Below are 20,137 nucleotides of genomic sequence, written 5' to 3' on the forward strand. Positions count from 1 at the left end.
TTAAAAAAAATAAGCACACAATAATGATCCTTTTTATTATTAGTTTCATCTTGGCATTTTCATACATATACGTATATGTAATTTGCTTGGGTTATATTCACCCTACCACCTACACTTGCCCCCCTCCCCTTCTCACTGAACCCCACCTTCTCAAATAGTACCCTTTCTACTTTCATGTGTGTCTGTGTGCATATTCACTGGGTTTAATGTGTGCTGCTCACATGTGATGGGTGAAGGGTTATTTGCATGAATGTGTGTGCCAGTGCCTACTGCGGAAAAAGATGCCCCCTCCACGACCCATTAACTACTGATGGCTCTTCGTGGAGGAGTAGGGCCCCTTAGCTCTTCTTGTACCTATGACAGAGTGTCAACAGGACCCAATATTGAGAGGTCTTGTGCAGCTAACCACGGGGGATGTGTGTGCATGATCCCAAAGGCCGTGTCTGTTCAGAGCACAGCATTTCATAGCACTTTTTAGTGTCCTCCAGCTCTTATTTTCCTTCTGTCCCCTTCCCATGATGTTCCCTGAGACTCAGGAACTTGATAAAGATGACCTACTTAGGGCTGAGCACACAACAGTCACTTATGTTCATTGCTTTGACCAACTATGTGTTTCTGCACTGCTGGGAAATCTTTCACACCAAGGCATGAGGTCAGCATGTGTCACATGTCAGAGTGTGGGTTTTAGGTCCATCGGAGACAGCCAGGAGGCAAAAAAGAGCCAGTCACCAGCACAGGCATCATTTTTTAATTGAAAGATGAATATTTAATATTTTTACTCCTCCTTGTTTTTGCACAACATCATCCACTGCCTGACAGGGCTATTGAAATGTAGATGGGAATATTTTGTCAAGTAGTTATTAACTTCACACCAGAGAAATTTGTATCTCCACACCACAGAGGGCTTCAGCAATGTCCCCACAGTCTGGCACGAGCTGCCTCCTTCAAAGTTTCATGGTCATGTGTAGGAACCAGAGTAGGAAACCTGCTTGGCATCTCGTAAGTCCATTCACTATTTCCTACGTAAAGGACCCCTCAGTCTTTCAAGTTTGAAAGAAGCGGCACCTACATGGCAACCACTGGTTAGTCAAAGTAGAAACTCCCCTGAGTGTTACCAAAAGGCACCGCCACTGCGATCTCACGCCCTGTAAAACCGCTATGAACTATTGATTGCAAATCCAGCTGGCATTCTTCCATAAGCAACTCCTAATCATTTCACTGAGAAAGAAACGAGAAAAACCTTGGCCGCCACACACGTCTGCAAACAAGAAACTGGACTTCAACATGAGAAGAAGGAGAAATGTCTGTTCATCTATTTCAGGTTCACGGCTGAGGTTCCTATGATAAAAGATAAGCTAGCACGAGAGAAAGATGCAGTTGAATTGAAAATAAGTTTTCACAATATAGAAAATCCCATAAAGAAGTAAAAAGCCGAGTAAGTACTTCCTGTGCTTTTGTCGTGCTAGTTGAGGTGAGGAAGTGGGCAGCTATGGAGAACCGTGGTTGGACGAAGGCTATAGCCTTTGCTAACAACTTATGAGGACTGTGCCAGGCCCTGGCTGCTCATGCGGTGCTCTGTGTCCCTGTATCTTCGTTTTGGTCCAGGGGAGGCACTTCTCTCATGAGGGCTGTAAGTCTTGTCTCCAGAGGAGAGCAGAAAGTCCTTCCTGGGTTGGAGGACTCTGAGGTGAAGAGGAAGGCAAGAGTGACCTTCTTGTCACTGCTGTCCTCTCAAATCCTGCAGTGCCACCTTTGGAGAGAGGCATCTGGAGACTCCCTCCCTACACAGGGGTGTGAGTGTCTCCGGCCCATAGCTGTATATGGTGCACAGCTACTTACATGGTTTTTTTTTCTTTCATTCTAAGTCCTTTCCCCAAAATAAAAACCACAAGAGGAAAAGTCAGTTGCTAACAGAACTCACTGGTGGGTTAAGAGTGTATCTAAACATACTCTGTCTGCTTAGTTCAGGGAACATTGCATGTAAAAAAGGAAACATCATGTTCCAGTGAGCGTTAGATCATAGTTTATGCAAAGTACAGGTGTTGTTGTTGTTGCTGCTGTTGTTGCTGCTGCTGCTGTAGTTGTTGTTGTTGCTGCTGCTGCTGCTGTAGTTGTTGTTGGGTTTCATAAACTATGGCAGAAGTGAGTGAGAAACCATGTGCTGTCTGTGAGATTTGTGAGGATATGTACTTTCTCTTAAGAAGACATGATTTAGGGAAACAAACAAACACCATTCATGGATGAGGTATCCCAGTAGAGGTTCCAAAGGAAACCAAGAAGTGCCTGCGTGTCCATCAGGAATCTGCACAAGAATGATACTGGACGTCAGGATGGTGATCCCGCTACACCTCCGGCATTGTCCAAGCTGAAGGCAGTGCCCTTAGCAGAGCGCTGACCCTGGTTCACTTCCACAGGAGGAGATGGAGCTTCATGCATAGCAATGCAGAAAGTCAGATCAAGTATTCTTGGGTCACATTCTGATAAAAGGAAGATTAATGTTCAAGCCCAAAGTTCCTTTGTTGAATCTCATTATAAGTTTATGCTAAACCTGCGCATCGTGTAGGAGTAGCAGTTTCTGCGCTGCTGCCCTGTGGGAATCCAGTTGATTTTACTAACAAGGACTTTTGCAGAGATAGCTAGAGAGACGTACATCCTGCAGAAGCTGATGTACCCTGCTGTTTGTGGCAATTAGCATACTGCCCAGAAGTCACATGAGGAGACCTGCAAAGGGCACTGCAGACTGGAGAAGTCACAGAGGACTGAACAGTTTCACTGCAGGACCATAACTGCAGAGATCCTCTTTTTTTATTCTCAACAGTACAGACAAGTGAGAAAATACTACAGAAGTTTTAGGACCATTGAAGACTGTTAGAAAATACTACAGAACACTGGCATTTTGGGTACTTGATTTTTTTTTCTTCCCTAAAAACACCCTTAAAATGCAAGTGAAGGAAAAGAATGAAAAAAAAATAAAATAAGAAAGTAGGCCCAAACTTTTGAGGGAAAGAAAAGCTTTCTTCTTCAAAAAGAAATTACAAGCAAATATAGCTGGAAGGAAAATACTCACACCTGGCACAAGGGAAATCTTCCTACTGAGAATTCTGAGAACTGCGAGTACACTGCTGCTAAGCCGACTCAGTCAATTAAAGTTAGGGTAATATTTCTGGGCTTGTGAATTAAATATGAGGTCAGGAAAAAGATTAGGTAAAAGTGAGAAAACTCAGGGAGGGATAATTAGGGGAGAGTTGGGACAGCTCTCTGCTTTGGTTTTATGGTTCGGATGAGAGTCTCGGAATTGATGGCTGTGAAATGTGAGAGTAATAAGACCCCAAGAGCTTGAGTAAGAGGTGTGCCAGGGCCGGTAACTTAAGGTTTAGTTTTAGGACACAATGGAGCTGTTTATGGAAGTTGTATCCTGAATTTTTAAACTTCAAGCATATGGTCACACTTTCATGACAACTTTAGAAACTTTGTCATCAAATGTTATTGATTTATGACATCTTGGATTCTGCATTAAATGATGGTACTGAAATAACAATTAATGTACTGGAAGATTACTAATTTATTTGGGGAGGATTCACAAAACAGAACGTATGCAGGGCCAAACTGGATAAATGTACCCACTCTGGGGCTGATGGTCCCAGGGCAGGTTCACTGTAACGGCAGAACCTCTTCCTCAGATGCCTGTGATTTCTTTATTCTATTTGAAGTTTTAGAGTCAATTATGGGAAATTTAAAAAGAAGGGAGGCACACAGAACAGTAGAATTTGTAATGTTTATAACACAAATTAAGCTTCTAGCTAAAATTCCATATTCTTGTGAAACTTTTAAATTTAGCAGTACTTGTATATGCATTAATTCTTACAGACAAGACAAAAAAGTTATGAGTATAAATAAAAATAGAGTTAAGAGTATTTAAGGTGTCAAATACTGTCCATGTTCACGAAGCCAGCATGTATTGGGTTTGATACCAGAGCTTGCTGCTCCAGGAACAGCAAATATTACATCAGGGCCCTTCCCATGTAAAAGAAAATCCAAATGAATGTAGGGAATAGAGGTCAAAAAACAAAATCTATGAACCTGGGTAAAATGGTTCATGTATGTAATCCCAGGGCTCAGAATGCTGAGGCAGGAGGATTGCCATGAGTACAAGACCAACATACACAGCATTGTGAGACCATTTCTCAACATCATTACTTCTGGTGTAAAACACAATGTTTAGAGAAATCTCTATGCCTTATAAATTTTTAAACAAAAAAATTTAAGATTCTTTTTTAAAACTTCAAATCTCTGAAGAAAGAGATTGAAGATGACATCAGAAGATGGAAAGTTCTCCCTTGTTCATGGATTGGGAGAATTAACATAGTGAAAATGGCCATCTTACCAAAAGCAATTTACAGATTCAAAATACCTACATAATTTTTAAAGACATTGAAAGATCAATTCTCAACTTCATATGGAAAAAAACTAGAATAGCTAAAACAATCTTGTACAATAAAAAATCCTCCAGAGAAATCTCCATACCTGATCTCAAGCTGTACTATAAAGCAACAGTAATTAAAACAGCATGGTACTGGCATAGCAATAGGCTGGTTGATCAATGGAATCAAGTTGAAGACTCAGAAATGAATCCACACACATATGGTCACTTGATTTTTAACAAAGAAGCCAAATCTATTCAGTGGGAAAAGGATAGCATCTTCAACAAATGGTGCTGGTCTAACTGGATGTCTACATGTAGAAAAATGCAATTAGATCCATATTTATCACCATGCACAAAACTCAAGTCCAGATGGATTAAAGACCTCAACATAAAACTAGAGACACTAAATCAGTTAGAAGAAAAAGTGGGGAAGAGCCTGGAACACATTGGCACAGGAGACAACTTCCTGAACAGAACACCAACAGCCTAGGCCTTAAGGTCAACAATCAATAAGTGGGACCTCATGAAGCTGAGAAGCTTCTGCAAGGTAGAAGACATTGTCAACAGAACAAAGTGACAGCCCACAGAATGGGAAAAAAATCTTCACCAACCCTACATCTAACAAAGGTCTAATATCCAAAATATATAAAGAACTCAAAAAATTAAGCACCACCAAACCAAATAACCCAGTTGAGAAATGGGACTCAGAACTAAACAGAGAATTCTCAACAGAGGAATATCAAATGGCTGAGAAACACTTAAAGAAATGCTCAACATCTTTAGTCATCAAAGAAATGCAAATCAAAACAACTCTGAGATTCCATCTTACATCCATCAGAATGGCTAAGATCAAAAACTCAAACGACAACATGTGCTGATGTAGACAAAGGGGAACACTCTGTCATTGCTGGTTAGAATGCAAACTTGTACAACCACTTTGGAAATATATCTGACGCTCTCTCAGAAAATTGGGAATAAGGTTTCCTTAAGACCAAGCTATTCCAGTCTTTGGAATATACCCAGAAGATGCTCCAGCACACAACAAGGACATATGCTCAACCATGTTCATAGCAGCCTTATTCATAATAGCCAGAACCTGGAAACAACCTAAATGTCCCTCAGTTGAAGAATGGATAAAGAAACTGTGGTACATTTACACTATGGAATACCACTCAGCTATTAAAAAAAAAAAAAAAACAAGGAAATCCCAAAATTTGTGGACAAATGGATGGAACTAGAAATTATCATACTGAGTGAGTTAACCCAGAATCAGAAAGACTCACATGGTATATATTCATTTATAATTGGACACTAACCCATGAGGCATGTCACATGAAAGTCCTCCCTAACCAAAAGATTGGGATAGTTGTGAGGACATCCTACTAGGACTCTAGGTGAGAGAATTATGGGAGAATGGAGAAATAGAAGGACCCAGAGGGTCCTAGAAACCTACAAGAAGAACATCATGACGGGCAGATCTGTGCCCAGGGGTCCTGCTCAAACTACTGTACCAACATGCAGTACAATACATGCAGTAAACATCTAACCCCTACCCAGATCTATCCAATGGACAAGGCAATCTCCACAGTTCAGTGGGGAGTAGGGACTGACTCGGATATGAACTCTGGTGCCTCATATTTGACCACTTCCCCTTGGTGGGGAAGCCTGGTGGCACTCAGAGAAATAATAAGCAGGCTACCAAAATGAAACTTGATAGCCTATGACCATATAGTGGGGAAGGAGGTCCCCCTAGGTCACAGACATAGGGGAGGGGAATAGGGTGAAAGCGGGAGGGAGGGAGCAACAGGAAGATACAAAGGATGGGATAACAATTTAAATACAATCTGAATAAATTAATTAAATAAAAAATAATAATCTTTTAAAAGATTCTTTTTAAAAATTGCCAAGCCTTTTGTGTTGCAATGTAAATTCCTATTACTCTACCTTTTACTATCTCCTCCTTCCACTACTACCCTGTCCCCATACGCACTTAAACGATTATTTCCCATTTTTCTCCTTCTAGTCTTTCACATCTCTTGTCTACTGTCCCCTCTTATTACATTTTAGATCGAATTTAATATGTTTCCAAGTAGCTCTTTCATGCACACACTTCATTGTGGTTAAGCTTCCTTTTGGCCCTCCATTTCCCTATTTTCATTCCATTATCTTCTTGATCTTTGTTCCCCTAATATTACCTTCTCTGCTTTCATTTTATCTATATTCCACTTTTCCCACCTCCAAACACACACACACACACACACACACACACACACACACACACACACACACACGTGAGCACCAATGGTCTGTTCCTAATCTCCTAGCTTCCATGTAAAACACTCAAAAGAAAATATTGAATTCTAGGATGTTGGGGATTCATCTGGTGCTATGTATTCGAATTCTAAGTACAGGCCCCCAAAATCTGGTTTCAGATGAGACAAGTAAAGTCTCATGTACACCAAGTGATGTTGTGTAATTCTTGCTTCCCAATTTAAAAATGATTAGTTGATAAAAAATCATAATAAATAAATATAAAATATTAATAAAATATTAATATATAGTAATAATATAAAAATAATAAATAAAAATAGAAGCTTGTAACTGGGCAGAAGAGAAGTAGGTGGAACTTGGGTCAGATGGGGACCACAGGTGGGAGAGAGAAGAAAGGAAGCTAGAGAGAAGGAAGTCGCCATGGGGCACTATGACCTGTGAGTACATCATGGTCATGAGGGCAATGAGGCCTGATGGAACAGAAGCGGCCCAGGCAAGCAGCTTGGGGTGTGTAGCTGGGAAATAGCAAAATAGCTTAGAGGGTTGATACCTGCCCAGTTATTGTGCTTTAGGGCTTATTATAAACATGTCAACTCTCTGTCTCTTGTATTTGAGAAGTAGCTGTGGTAGAGAAGCCCTCTACAATTTAATAAAAATTCTACAACATATTTGGTGCCCCACATTAGGTGCCAAAATGTTAGTTGTTCTTTTATAAACGTGTTGCAGTTTCTCTCTTAACACTGCTAACATCCAAAGAATTGAGACTGGATTATTATATTTATTTAACAAGTTTCACGGCACAAGAACTGAGCAATATTAATCTATCTTAACCCTCTAAGTTATTTTGGCTTCCTCCCAATGTAAATCCCAAGATACTTGATCTTATGGCTTTCTCTGCTCCAGCTGCTCTCTCATGAGGTCTCCTGGACCTCTACTGTGGCTAAATTCCACCTGCTCCCTCTCTTTCCTCCTTCACTGACTGGCAGGAAGTCCAGCCCCATTCTCTTCCCTGCTCAGTCAAGCCTCTTTGGCTGTCAAGCCTCTTTATTGACATATCATAGAACAATTGGGGAATGGTTTTTACACAACATTGGAACAGGAGATTCTCAGAATGAGGATTGCAACCAGATATAAGGGCACAGAAATCAGCATTTGAAGTGCACAATACACTATGCCTACATTATAACTGTCATATCAAAGAGGACGAATGGTGTTTGTCTATTATGACCTTACGCGGTATGATTTTGTTCAGTTCCATTCATTTCTCTGCAAATTTCATCATTTCATTTTCTTTATACCTGGGCTATACTTCATTGTATATAGGAACTGCATTTTCACTATCCATTCTTCAGACAAGAAACATCTAGGTTGACTCCATTTCCTGGCTATTGTGGGTGGACTGGAAATTAACATCAATGTGCATGTAGGATGACGTTTCTTTTAGTGATTATTTTTGATCCACAGTTGATCAGACCCATGGATGCAAATCCCGATTATTCAAAGGGCTAATTTATACACTGACTTGATAATAATGAGTGTGTTAATAATCGTGAGATTCTTAAGAGCAATTTTCTCTCACTTTAAGATGATTTGTGCAGTGTTCAAAGAAGGTATGTTTTGACAGTAATAATAATCACCTTACACTGGCGTAGCTGTTTAGAAGTTATGGAACAAACAATGTCACCCAAATGATTCTACTTAAAACCCGAATCCTGTGGGGAATGCCAGGATCTCCCTTTTTTTCTATGAGAAGAAATTATAGATGCGCGGGTCTAAGTGTCTTGTTAAGATTTTGGAGAAGTAAGTAATGGAAGCTGATTACAAATTGAGTCTTCCACTCCACTCACATTATCCAAAATATTTATTCCACAGCATCTCCTTTACAAGTAGGAATAGTACTATGGAGACTAACCAAAGGGGAAAAGGACCACATCAGGAACCTTGAGAGCAGCTGGACCTCAGCCCCAGGGCAGCTAGACACCTGTGTAGTGCATTTTTAAAGGAAGTTGGCACTTTATTCATGTGCTTATGTTCTTTTTGCTTTCCTATGCACTGTTTGGCTGACCTGAGGTTCTAGAAATATCAGCTAACCATAGGGAAAGACCCTGTCAAAAGCATACAGAAGTGTTTCTTCTAATGTGGGATGATTGACATTTCGTGCAAATTTAGACTATGCACATTTAAAATTATATAACAGAAATTATTAAATAACTTAGTGGAAAATGTGTGTAGTTAAAAATCTTTGCTTTTTAGAAAAAAAATTTAGACAGGATTTCAAAGGTATCAATCCACATGAATTCTAAATTGTAATGATGTCACTGAACACTATTAAGAGCAATTATCTTTTTATATGACCACATTGCTGTGCATATCAAAACAATAGCTGATAATCTTGGTGATTATTTTGTTGTCTTTACCCTCACTGGTGCAGTTATACGGTGCTCTTTTATATGCTAAAGCAGTTTTTGTCCTTTCATCAGATCACAATATTACCATAAAAACAGGCCCCCAAAAGAGTTTGGAACAAAGATTTGATATGCTAAAACAATCTAAAGAAAGCCAAATAACTGCTGTGAATCAATGAGCAGCTGCATTAAAAAGAGGCCCTCTCAGAGAAGACAGATAATTCCAAATGTAAGCAAACAAAAGCAGGGGAAAGGAGGGAAAGGATGGAGAAGTTGAGGAGGGAGGGAATGGGAGGAAGACAAAGCTCACGGGAGGAGGAGCAGAGGAGCAGTAAGATAGAAAGGCAGCCGTGGTGGGGGGAGCCACCAAGACAGGTAGACAGATCTGTTCCCTTTAAGCTGAGTCTTTGGGGGGAACCAGCTTATGTTAATCAAATGACGGGAACAGAAACAGATCTCTCGCATAGAATCGGGGTCTCCTTTAGGAAGCCTTGCACTCAGAGTTCGCTCCAGGAAGAGTCAAGGGGGGGTGGGTAGTTCCAGGTTGGAAGGAAGCTCAGAAACCATCTGCTTCGACCAACTTGCAATCCAAATATAGAAGCCCCTCCGAAATGCCCCTCCCCCACCAGTGCCTCCCTCCCTACTGGCCAGTAAGCCTTTGAGTTCACAGAGCATTTTCATACGCATAATCTCGCCTAACCTTCTAGATAATTCTTTGCAGATATAATGAGAAAACAAAAGCCTATATTAACTGTTCACAAATACAGAACCAATCAAATTAGCTAGAATATTTTAGTACTATGGGTTTTTTTTTTTTATTTAGCTGATTTTCTGTGGAGTGTGTAATTTCATTTTACCATCCAAGATATCAACTTTCCTTAAAATTCCATTTTAAACTGAAATTCTTAATAAGTAGGCAAGTATGTAGAAAGTGTTTGGGCCATACTGTCACCTCATGGGAGCCTGCTACCTGTCAAGGGGTCTCTCCTTACAGAGCACAGCATTCTAAATTCCCTGCCCATAGTATGACTGAGACTTCAGAGGAGATCCGAAAAGATGTGAATGGCCCTTGCAATTCAACAACTCAGGAGAGGAAAACTCATTGCATAAACCTGAGGACCTGTGCTCCATCCCCAGCAACCAATTGTGCCTGGGGGGGGGGGGGTGGAGGGAGGGCAAAGACAGGAGGCTTGCTGGGGTTTGTAGACAGACAGCCCTATCTGAGACTACGAGTCCCAGGTGCAGTCAGAGATCCTGTCTCAAGGCCATAGGGCAGAAAGCAATAAAGCAAGACAGCCACAACTCCCGACACCCTCTACACACATTCACATGTCCACACATGCCTGTGTGTGTATGTCATATACAGAGAGAGTATGTCTGTGAAAGAGATGGGGAGAGGGAGGTACTATTCCTATATGAAAATACTTTAAAATCGGGTTCTTAAAGCAACAGCACTTGCCTGGCTGAGTGTCACACTGAGCCCGCACTGAGCTGCACTGCAAGAGCCAAAGGCCTCCCCCCACCCCATCCCACCCCACCCCCACCCCATCCCACCCCACCCCCACCCCCTGCAGCACTTCTCTGGGACAGCCTACCTAAGCTGACAGCGGTGTTGTTTACATCCTATGTGGGTTTTTCAAAGCAAAAAATGGATTTAATCTGATGGCTTTTCTTTGAAATTCCAATAGCATTCACTTCTACATAAATGTCAGTGCTAAAAATTGTTAACGAAGGCATGTGAACCCCCTCTGAGACCTCACTATCAAGTCTCCATTTTCTGGAGAAGCAGATGAAGGCGGTGCACCCGACTGCACCCCCGCGAGTGTCTAATGCCTGGCTCAGCGTGCACACGTGTGTTCTCCTTCCCTTGCTCCTCCCTAAGCAGCCCCATCCTGGCCGGTTCCTCACAGGGTACCAGCTGGGTACAGATATATGTAGCCAGGGACTAATGTAGTAAGCCTACCATAGATCTTCATTCCAAGGACAAGAGGAGAGCTGAGGCCAGAGGATAGGGAGTGGCTCATCACACAGATCCCTGATTCCATCAAAGTTGCCACACAATGAAGAAAAATGGGGAAAGGGTAGTTGGAAGTAATGGGGGGGAAAAGGAAGGGAAAATGAGAAAAGGATAAATGAGAAAGGAATCAGGGAAGGGGAATGACCAACTGCATTAATAACAGTTTTCCAGCTCCCAGACGCTTTAGGCTCTCCATAGGCTTTGCATGCATGGCTACACATATGCACCCATGGGTGAGTATTGTTGGTCCATCCACACGATGCATGCATTGTTGATGTAGACCCTAGTCTTCGCCGGATAGTGAATGATTCAAATGAGCAATTTCAAGCATTGATCATAAGATGTTGGTGTAAGGGCTTTGTGCTGAAAGAAAATCCAGGGCCAGGGGCATGTCTGTGGTGGATGACTTATGCAATGAGAGCAATGCCTTTCTGTAGAGACCAGTGAACGCAGGCTTGGGACCCAGAAGGAAATGTCTTGAGGCGATGAAGCTGAGATTTGGGAAATATGGCTGCAGTGGTCAATCAAGGGTTTGTGTTTGGGTAACTGCATTTGACATGTCCGTCCTCCATAGACAACAGTCAAGTTTCAAGGGTCCAGGTTTAGAAAGTAGCATGCCTTGTCTTTAATTTGCCTTGTAATTTAATATGCTCCCAAATGAACAATCTATGGTAGTTCAAATAGTCATGGTAGTTCCCAGGGATACAGACCATCTTCTAAAAGATAAATTCTTCTTTGTTTTATGTTAGCTGTAAAATCCCTGGGAACACCATTCTTATACATGTTTTGTGTATACTACAGGTTCAAAGCCACTCAGATCGATGCTGCCCACACGGCAACCATCAGTCATAGGTGCTACACCTTGAGTGGTCAGTAGTCACATGGGTCTAGTGGTTCTGTAGTGATCACCCTGGCTGGAGTCAAACATCTTCCCCTAAGGATGTTTGACCCCATGAAAAGGGGAGAGAAAGAGAGTTGATCCCCGCCCCCCTCCTCTTTTGCAATGGGAGGATGTAAGCTTCAAGAGGCAAATGGGCCTGCCTTCTCATGCCCTAACTCTGGCTAAATTATGGAGGGAAGTGTTCCAGTTCGTTTCCTCAGCATCACCCCGGCCCCCGCACCTTCATGGGGTCTTTTAACTTCATGCTAGAAAGAAAGGGATGCTGCGGTGGAAGGGCAGGATGCTTTCCAGCTACTGTCCATGGCTGGCTCCTATAAAATGAAGCTTTCACAGCTCTCCGGCTTCTCTCATTTCTATTTCCATCTCCCTGGGGGCCCATCAACACCACAACCATCAAGATCATACTTTCCTTCTCTTTAGACTCAGAAAAAAAATCATACTTTCTTTTGAGCCCCTTCCTAAGGTTCTCTGAGCCCAAACGCCAGGCCCTTTCTGTAAGTTTCCTACGAGACTCTGCCTCTACCATAAGCTCAAGGAGCAACTGGGGCTCCTCCTCCAGCCACATCCTGGGAACCTGCTAACTAGATTCCACATAGACTCTCTGGTGGCTTCTGTCCATCTATCCCAAGTTCCCTACCGGTCAGGTCAGTGTTGTCCACATGTGTTTGGCTCTGTGGACACATTCGTGGAAGTCTGCTTCTTACGTCAAACAGCAAAAAAGAGGGGATGGTCCATGCCTATGCAAGCCACTCCTTGGGACGGGAACAGTCTGTGGACACTGCAAGCACCTGCCAGGATCAGACGCCATAGCACTGTGCATGGTGCCTTGCTGCCTGCTTTCCGGTGACATTCATGTAAGAGTGGGTTTTGCTTTCATGAAGTCAGTAATCATGGAAGTGTTAAAAACTGAAGCTGAGTCACACAGGAAGCAAGGTTTGAAAGTGAGCTCTCAATACACACGCATGCCGGAAGGGCTATGCAATGTTTGTATTTTGGGAAAGACTAAAAAAAGGGATGCTGTTTAAAGTTGTCTATTATGGTCTTGTCGTTTCTAACAAAACTGTTTTTAATTATTCATTTCTAAGCTTTGAACTGCTATTTAGAATCAGTATAGCTGAAATAATTACACTCAACACAAAGCACCCAAATCGAGTAAAGCCATCTCCTCCAGGAAATAGGATGGTAGGAGAAGGCCATGCCTTAATCCTGCTAAACGAATTTACTTAGGAAAAAAAAAAAGGAAGCAGAGGTGGGGGCTGGGGAGGGACTTAGATGGTTATAAACATGGAAACATATTTTGGACATCAGCTTATCAACCACTTGCTATCTTTCCCCCCATCCCTGCACCAGGTCAAATCAAAGACACCTACAAGTGTTCAAAGAGGGAAAGAGAACGTGGGGCACAGAGTGTTGGCCATGTATGTGCATGTGGAGGCCTAGGGCCAGCCTTAGGTGGTGTTCTTCAGACAGCAGACACTTGCTTACCGAGACAAGGTTTCCCATTAGGCCTGGAGCCTGAGGGATCACCAATCTTTGCCTCCGCTGCTCTGGAATTTGAAACAGAAGCCACTACACCCAGGTTTTTGTTTTGTGTTGTTTGCATGTTGTTGTTGTTGTTGTTGTTGTTGTTGTTGTTGTTGTTGCTGCTGCTGCTGTTGTTTTAACATAGGTTCTGGGCATCGAACTCGGGTTTTTATGCTTGTGCTGCAAGCAGTGTGGCGACTGAGCTATTTCTGCAGCCTGGAAGGGGGCCGCTTGTCCTCTCAGATCTTCATTTGGCTGACGTCAAGCACAAGCTGACACTCCATCACACACCCCGCGAGCTCTTCATTTCCTCACAGCCCACCCTGTGCTCGGAGTCAGGCCAGAGGCAAGAAATATTTGTCTAGTTTTCAAATTTCCACCCAGTTCATGTTCTGCACAAACACTTTCAGCCTTTGCAGTTCCATGCTTTTATTTGTAGCAGAGTTGTCACGATCCCAAATGCACAGCGGTTTCTGATTAAATGAGATAATGTATGTAAAATGCCCAGTGCGGTGGGGCCTCCCCACACAGCAGCTGTTGTTTCTTTCTGGGATTAGGGGCTATTTGGACCACTCTCACTGGCCACCCTTTCTGAGAGCCCTGAAACAACCTAGAGCACGCAGAAACCACATACTGTTCTAAAACCCAAGCATGGTGCTAAGCAAGATGTTTCCTTCATCTTTCTGAGGTCACAACCTGACTTCTAATCAAAGCTGGTGATTTGATTGAAGTTGAGCCCTTGGGAACACCAAGAAAGGAGGAGGAGGATCTCGCCTGTCTCTGTATCCCTAGGCCGGGCCCCAGTTTCTTCCTAGGTGACAAGAGCAGCTGCTCCCGTGACCTGGCCCAGCTCTCCCAGCAAATCTCTCTCCTCACCACCAAGTCCTCTTCAAGTTCACACTACAGGCTACACGATGAATGTGTCCCTGTGAACAGCAAGGCTCTTCTCGACCAATGATGTCTTGATGTATGCACACAGAACTCAGCCCCAGCACTCCCACAGAGCGAGCAAACCATGCCTTCCATTCACAAGTAGAGGTGGAAGAGAGAAGGCCTGAGAGAGACTGTGACAGCGAGGCCACTGACTTCCAGACGCCAGTTTGGGGAAATCTGGTGGATGGGATTGCTTCTGTTAGTCACCACTTACTAGCAGTGCGTTTCTCGGTAAGAGAGCTACGTGCTTTCCTTGTCTGTGTAAATAAGACAAAATATGCGGATTTTAATACTAGTAGGATGGTTAAATAAGACTATAGATTCTTGATAAATGTCAATACTTCCTTCCTGAAGATGCAGCATCACTGTGTTAGCTTGCCATCTGTGTGGCAGACTATCTACCGAGAGAAAAAACTTAAATGAGGAAGGTTGGGTCCATGTTACTTGACCCTGCTGTGACGTAGTGAATCATGGGAGAATCTATGGGAAAGGGAACTGCTGGCCTGATGATGTCCAGGAAACAAAAGAGGTCATTGTCCCATGGTCCCTACCTGAAACACTCCCTGGAGGACTTTCTCCCAGTGGGCCTCACCTTTTAAAGTCTCACCACCTTTTGGCAACTCTATGGGCGGGGAGCCAAGACTTTGTCCTATAATTCTCCGTGAAACATTGTAGATCTAAACTCCAGCAGCTCACTGCACTGACTCCTCTCAGTTCTACACTCAGAGCAGGGGTCAGGGTGAGGGAGACTCTCCAGGCTCTCTTGAGATGCTTCTGCTACCTGTGGTGTGGTGATGACGGTAATCCCACACTTTGCTGCCCATTGAAACCATTGAAGAACCTGAAACAACACCCTGAGGATGCAGTATACCCCTGGGTCTTAGACCCTCTCTGGGGAGAATGTGAGCACCAAATATTTTTTAAACAATTCAGATGGATAACGAAGACTTTTTGTTTGTTTTATTTTACTCTGGGGAGGAGAGGCATTTTGGTGCATGACATATAAATAATAAACATTCAATAAAAGTATAAATATTTTTAAAAAGAACCATTAAAAGAATGACACAGAAGCTGGGTGCACACTTTTAATCCCAGAGCTCAGGGAGGCAGAGGCAGGCAGATTTTTGTGACTTCGAGGCCAGCTTGATCTACAGAGTGAGTTCCAGGACAGCCAAGGCTACACAGAGAAACCCTGTCTTGAAAAAAATAAAAGGAAGGAAGGAAAGAAGGAAGGAAGGAGAGAGAGAGAGAGAGAGAGAAAGAAAGAAAGAAAGAAAGAAAGAAAGAAAGAAAGAAAGAAAGAAAGAAAGAAAATGACTACACAGAGCCCCTTACAGTAAGATGTTTCTAAAGCCCTGGGTCTTCCTCAGCCCATAGATGTTCAGCTCATACCTGGCTCCTGTAAGTGTCTAGTTGAAAGGAAATGGAGCTGAAGCCTAGGACACATTGAGCGAGTGACAAGGCCTTGGGTCAGTTGTCTTGAATTGCCCTGTGAGATAGTCTGGGCAAGGCAACTGCTCAAACTTTAGCCAGTCCAGAATCCATCCTAGAAACGTCTTCTTCACGAGCTCCTTGGGTGGTGCTCCAAACTGCTCCCTGTCAGAACTGTAGTTTCAGTTGGCTGTGTGAGGCCACACCCTTTCCGAGGTGTCTGCATACAACCTTCTGTTCATAGCTTCTGGGCCCTTCAAGGTAGGTATTTCCTCGATGACTGAAATGGCTCTGATTCCACAAGATGGCTCAGAAACAAGGGGCACGAGTTGTTCATCTTGGTAACTCTGCCGGCAGTGGTGGGTAATAATGCCCATGCCAACAGCCAATTTCGATTTAGCACTAATACTACATGTACAGCGTTGGTTAGCTGCTGAAAGAACAGCCTTCTTCGTTTAATTCTCACAACCATGCAGCCAATCAGTCATCTCATCTTATACTTAAAAACACTGAGCCACTAAGCAGTTACGCAACTTGATGTTATATGGGCAGTCTGGCTACTGAGTTGGCAGTCATTGTGATTAAATGGACCCTTATAAACAACAGTAATACTAGCAATAGCATGACAGTTAAGTGAGAGCTCTGTCTTCCACCTACTGTGTTGGTTTCATTTCCTACTCCCTGAAAAGGCCCTAGGAAGTAGGCTCTATTTTTGGCACCCTTATTATTCCTCCTTACGAAGAAATTGAAATTTAGTAGGTTAAGTAATTCCAAATGTGGGTCGTTGAGAACAAGGCTGGCGTTTGAATTCTTGTGTGTCAGATTTGTGGCACTTGATTACTAAACAATACAGCATCTTTTAAATACCAGTAAGCAAAGGAATGAGCGAATGAATCTGTGAATGGATGAGTGAGTGAGTGGGTGGGTGGGTCGGTGGGTGGGTGAGCAGGAGGGTGGGTGGGTGGGTGGCTGTGCCAGTTAGTCAGTGAGTGAGTGGGTAGGTGGGTGGGTGAGTGGGTGAGTGAATGAGCAAGTGTGTGGATGGGTGTGTGGTTGAGTGAGTGAGTGAGTGAGTGAGTGAGTGAGTGAGTGAGTGAGTGAGTGATGTTACGGTATTGTTTTCTATCTGCGCCTTTCTTATCAACACTCTCAGCAAGCATCCTTGGTTTATAAGAAGCTTAACTCCCCTCATAGGTTAAAGAAAACAAAAATAGCACTGTACAAGTTCTATTTAAGGAGGAAGAAGGAAAATCAACATGAAGGAAATGAATCTATGCAAACTCCCTGATTTGGAGCTGCAGCCAATTTGTTAGTTTGCAAATGCAAGTGTTGTCTCCACTTTCTACTACTCTGTTTTATGCCTTTAAAATTCAAATGTGAGGCTTAACATCTGCTCAGTGTATTAGAAAATTAGGAGGGTGGCAAACACCAAACCCAAGACTTACTGGATCTTGCTGAATGTTTCTGGTTGCTAGGCAACAGATCTTCCTGCTTTCCAGACATCCTGGCTAAGTCACCTGGGCTTCAGTCTGAGAAGTGTTGAATTGAACCTCCAGATATAAGCTACAAGTGTTGGAACTGAATAACAGAAGATGGTGTTGAATTTTGTACAGGTTTTCTGAGGCTAACTATTAATGCAGGGCGATAGCATAAGTTAGGCAACACAAGATGATTATTGTAGAAATGGTTCTTTATACAGTAAGATTTTCCTAACACAAACACCAGAAAGGACACTTCTGAAATAGTAAATTATATATATTGCTGAATATTTAAAATATCATGGTGTTCATTTGATTAAGTTCGATGACTTCAAATAAACTAACAGAACTGCCAGGTAGAAGTTAGAAATGTTCTAACTAGAAGTTAAAGCTTTCTAAAAGCTAACACATCAACGTGACAACCCAAACAGCTCTGGTCTTGCTTGCCATCTCCCCAGGGTTTCTTTTGTAGTGCTCAATTTTTAAAATTAATTAATTAGTAATTTAACATCCCAATCACACTTCCCCTCCCTCCTTTCCTCCCAGTCCCTCCCTCTCACCTCACCTCCTCACCATCCTCCTGTTCTTCCTTTCTCGTCAGAAAAGGCCAGAAAAACGGAGGCCTCCCATGGATATCAGTCCACCTTGGCATGTCAAGTTGTAGTAGGACTAAGTGCTATTCTGCTCCCATTGTGGCTAAACAAGACAGCCCAGTAGGGGGAAAGGGTCCCATGGCAGGCAGCAGAGTCTGAGACAGCCCCTGCTCCTGCTGTTAGGAGTCCCACATGAAGACAGAGCATCCCAAATATGCTCTCTGGTTGGGTGTTCAGTCTCTGTGAGCCCCTATGGGCCAAGGTTAGTTGGTTTTGTATGTTTTCTTGTGGTGTCCTTGACCTCCCTGGCTCCTTCAATCCTTCATCCCCCTCTTATATAGAATTCTCCAACCTCTGCCTAAATGACTGTGGGTCTCTGCATCTGTTTCCATCAGTTGCTGGGTAATGTCTTTTAATATCATTAATAGTGTCAGGAAGGACTCTCTCCTGGATCTAAAGCTGGACCAGTCATGCTTTGGCCAGTTTCTCAATTTCTGCTCCACTTTTACCCCTGCATGTCTTGTAGGCAGGAGAAATTGTGGGTCTAAGGTTCTGTGGCTGGGTTGGTGTTCCAATACCTCCATTGGAAGTCTTTCCCGGTTATAGGAGATGGCCATTTCAGTCTCCATATCCTCATTGCTAAGAGTCTTAGCTAGGACCACCCTCATAGATCCCTGAGAGTTTCCACTGTTCTAGGTTTCCAGCTCATTCCAGAGGTACAACACACACACACACACACACACACACACACACACACACACACACAGCATTCCAATTCTCTCTCCCATGCTCTCTCCCTCCATCCTCTTCCCACTTGATCCCTCTTGTACCCCTCCCCAGTGCACCCTCCACACAGCTCCCTACATCCATCCACACTTGATGTCTAATCTGTTTCCCCCTCTAAGTGGGATTCAAGCATCCTCCCTTAGGCCCTCCTTGGTACTAAGCTTCTTTGGGTCTGTGGATTGTAACATGCTTATCCTATACTTTTTGGCTACTATCCACTTATAATTAAGTACATACCATGTTTATCTTTCTGGGTCTGGGTTGCCTCATTCAGGATGATATTTTCTAGTTCCATGCATTTGCCTGCAAATTACATGATTTCCTAGTTTTTAATAGCTAAGTTGTATTCCATTGTGTAAATATACCACATTTTCTTTACCCATTCTTTAGTTGAGGGACATCTGAGTTGTTTCGTGTTTCTGGCTATTACAAATAAAGCTGCTATGAACATAGTTGAGCAAGTGTCCTTGTAGTATGATGGGACATCTTTTGGGTATATGTTCAAAAGTGGTATAGATGGGTCTTGTGGTAGCACTATTTCCAATTTTCTGAGAAACCATTGAGTTGTTTTCCAAAGTGATTGTACAAGTTTGCACTCCCACCAGCAATGGAAGAGTGTTCTCCTTGCTCCACATCCTCAGCAGCATGTGCTTTCACTTGAGTTTTTGATCTTGGCCATTCTGACAGATGTAAGATGGAATCTCATAGTCATTTTGATTTGCATTTCCCTGATGATTAAGGATGTTGAACATTGCTTTAAGTGTTTCTTGGCCATTCAAGATTCCTCTGTTGAGAATTCTCCCAATATGCCTTTGATTTCCTCTAGCTGACATGCATTTGTCAACTCAGGCTTATTTTGTGTACGTGCGTGTGTGTGTGTGTGTGTGTGTGTGTGTGTGTGTGTGTGTGTGTGTGTGTGTGAATGTGTATGTTTGTGTGTACAAAAATAAACCTGTTATACAGATAAATTCATCTCACTAGATCTTACTGGAACATGGAGCAAAAATTGGAGGGTTTCAGTTCATTCTATTTTTTTACTATTACTTCCCTTTATAATGTCAATGTCATAGCTCAGTCTCCTGGTTTGAGGTCTTACCCTTCTGCTGCTGCCTCTGTCACATGCAGCATGGATGGATTGTTCATCTTTCAGACCCACATTTAATATGCATTAAAGGCTTGTTTGCGTATGAGCAACAGGAGTCACGGGGAAAAACTGGAAGAACATGGATCCTGTCCTCATGGAAGTGCTGTCAAGAGGGTATCAGTCAGACATCCCAGAACTATGGAAATCCCTTCCTATCTTGTGTTTGCTAACTTTACGTTGCACTCAACTCCCATGACAGCTGCAGAAGTCGATACTTTGAGTCCTTCTTGA

The 20,137-nt window shown here is 42.9% G+C and overlaps 1 protein-coding gene across 2 annotated transcripts in view; it reads left to right on the forward strand.

Annotated features, from left to right (window-relative positions):
• Positions 1 to 20,137, forward strand: part of KCNMB2 (potassium calcium-activated channel subfamily M regulatory beta subunit 2) — a 288,389-nt gene that overhangs the window by 140,363 nt on the left and 127,889 nt on the right. The gene's annotated exons all lie outside the window — the stretch shown is intronic.

This window comes from Acomys minous (assembly GCF_964271855.1).
Source record: "Acomys minous genome assembly, chromosome: 19".
NCBI classification, from domain to species: Eukaryota; Metazoa; Chordata; class Mammalia; order Rodentia; family Muridae; genus Acomys; species Acomys minous.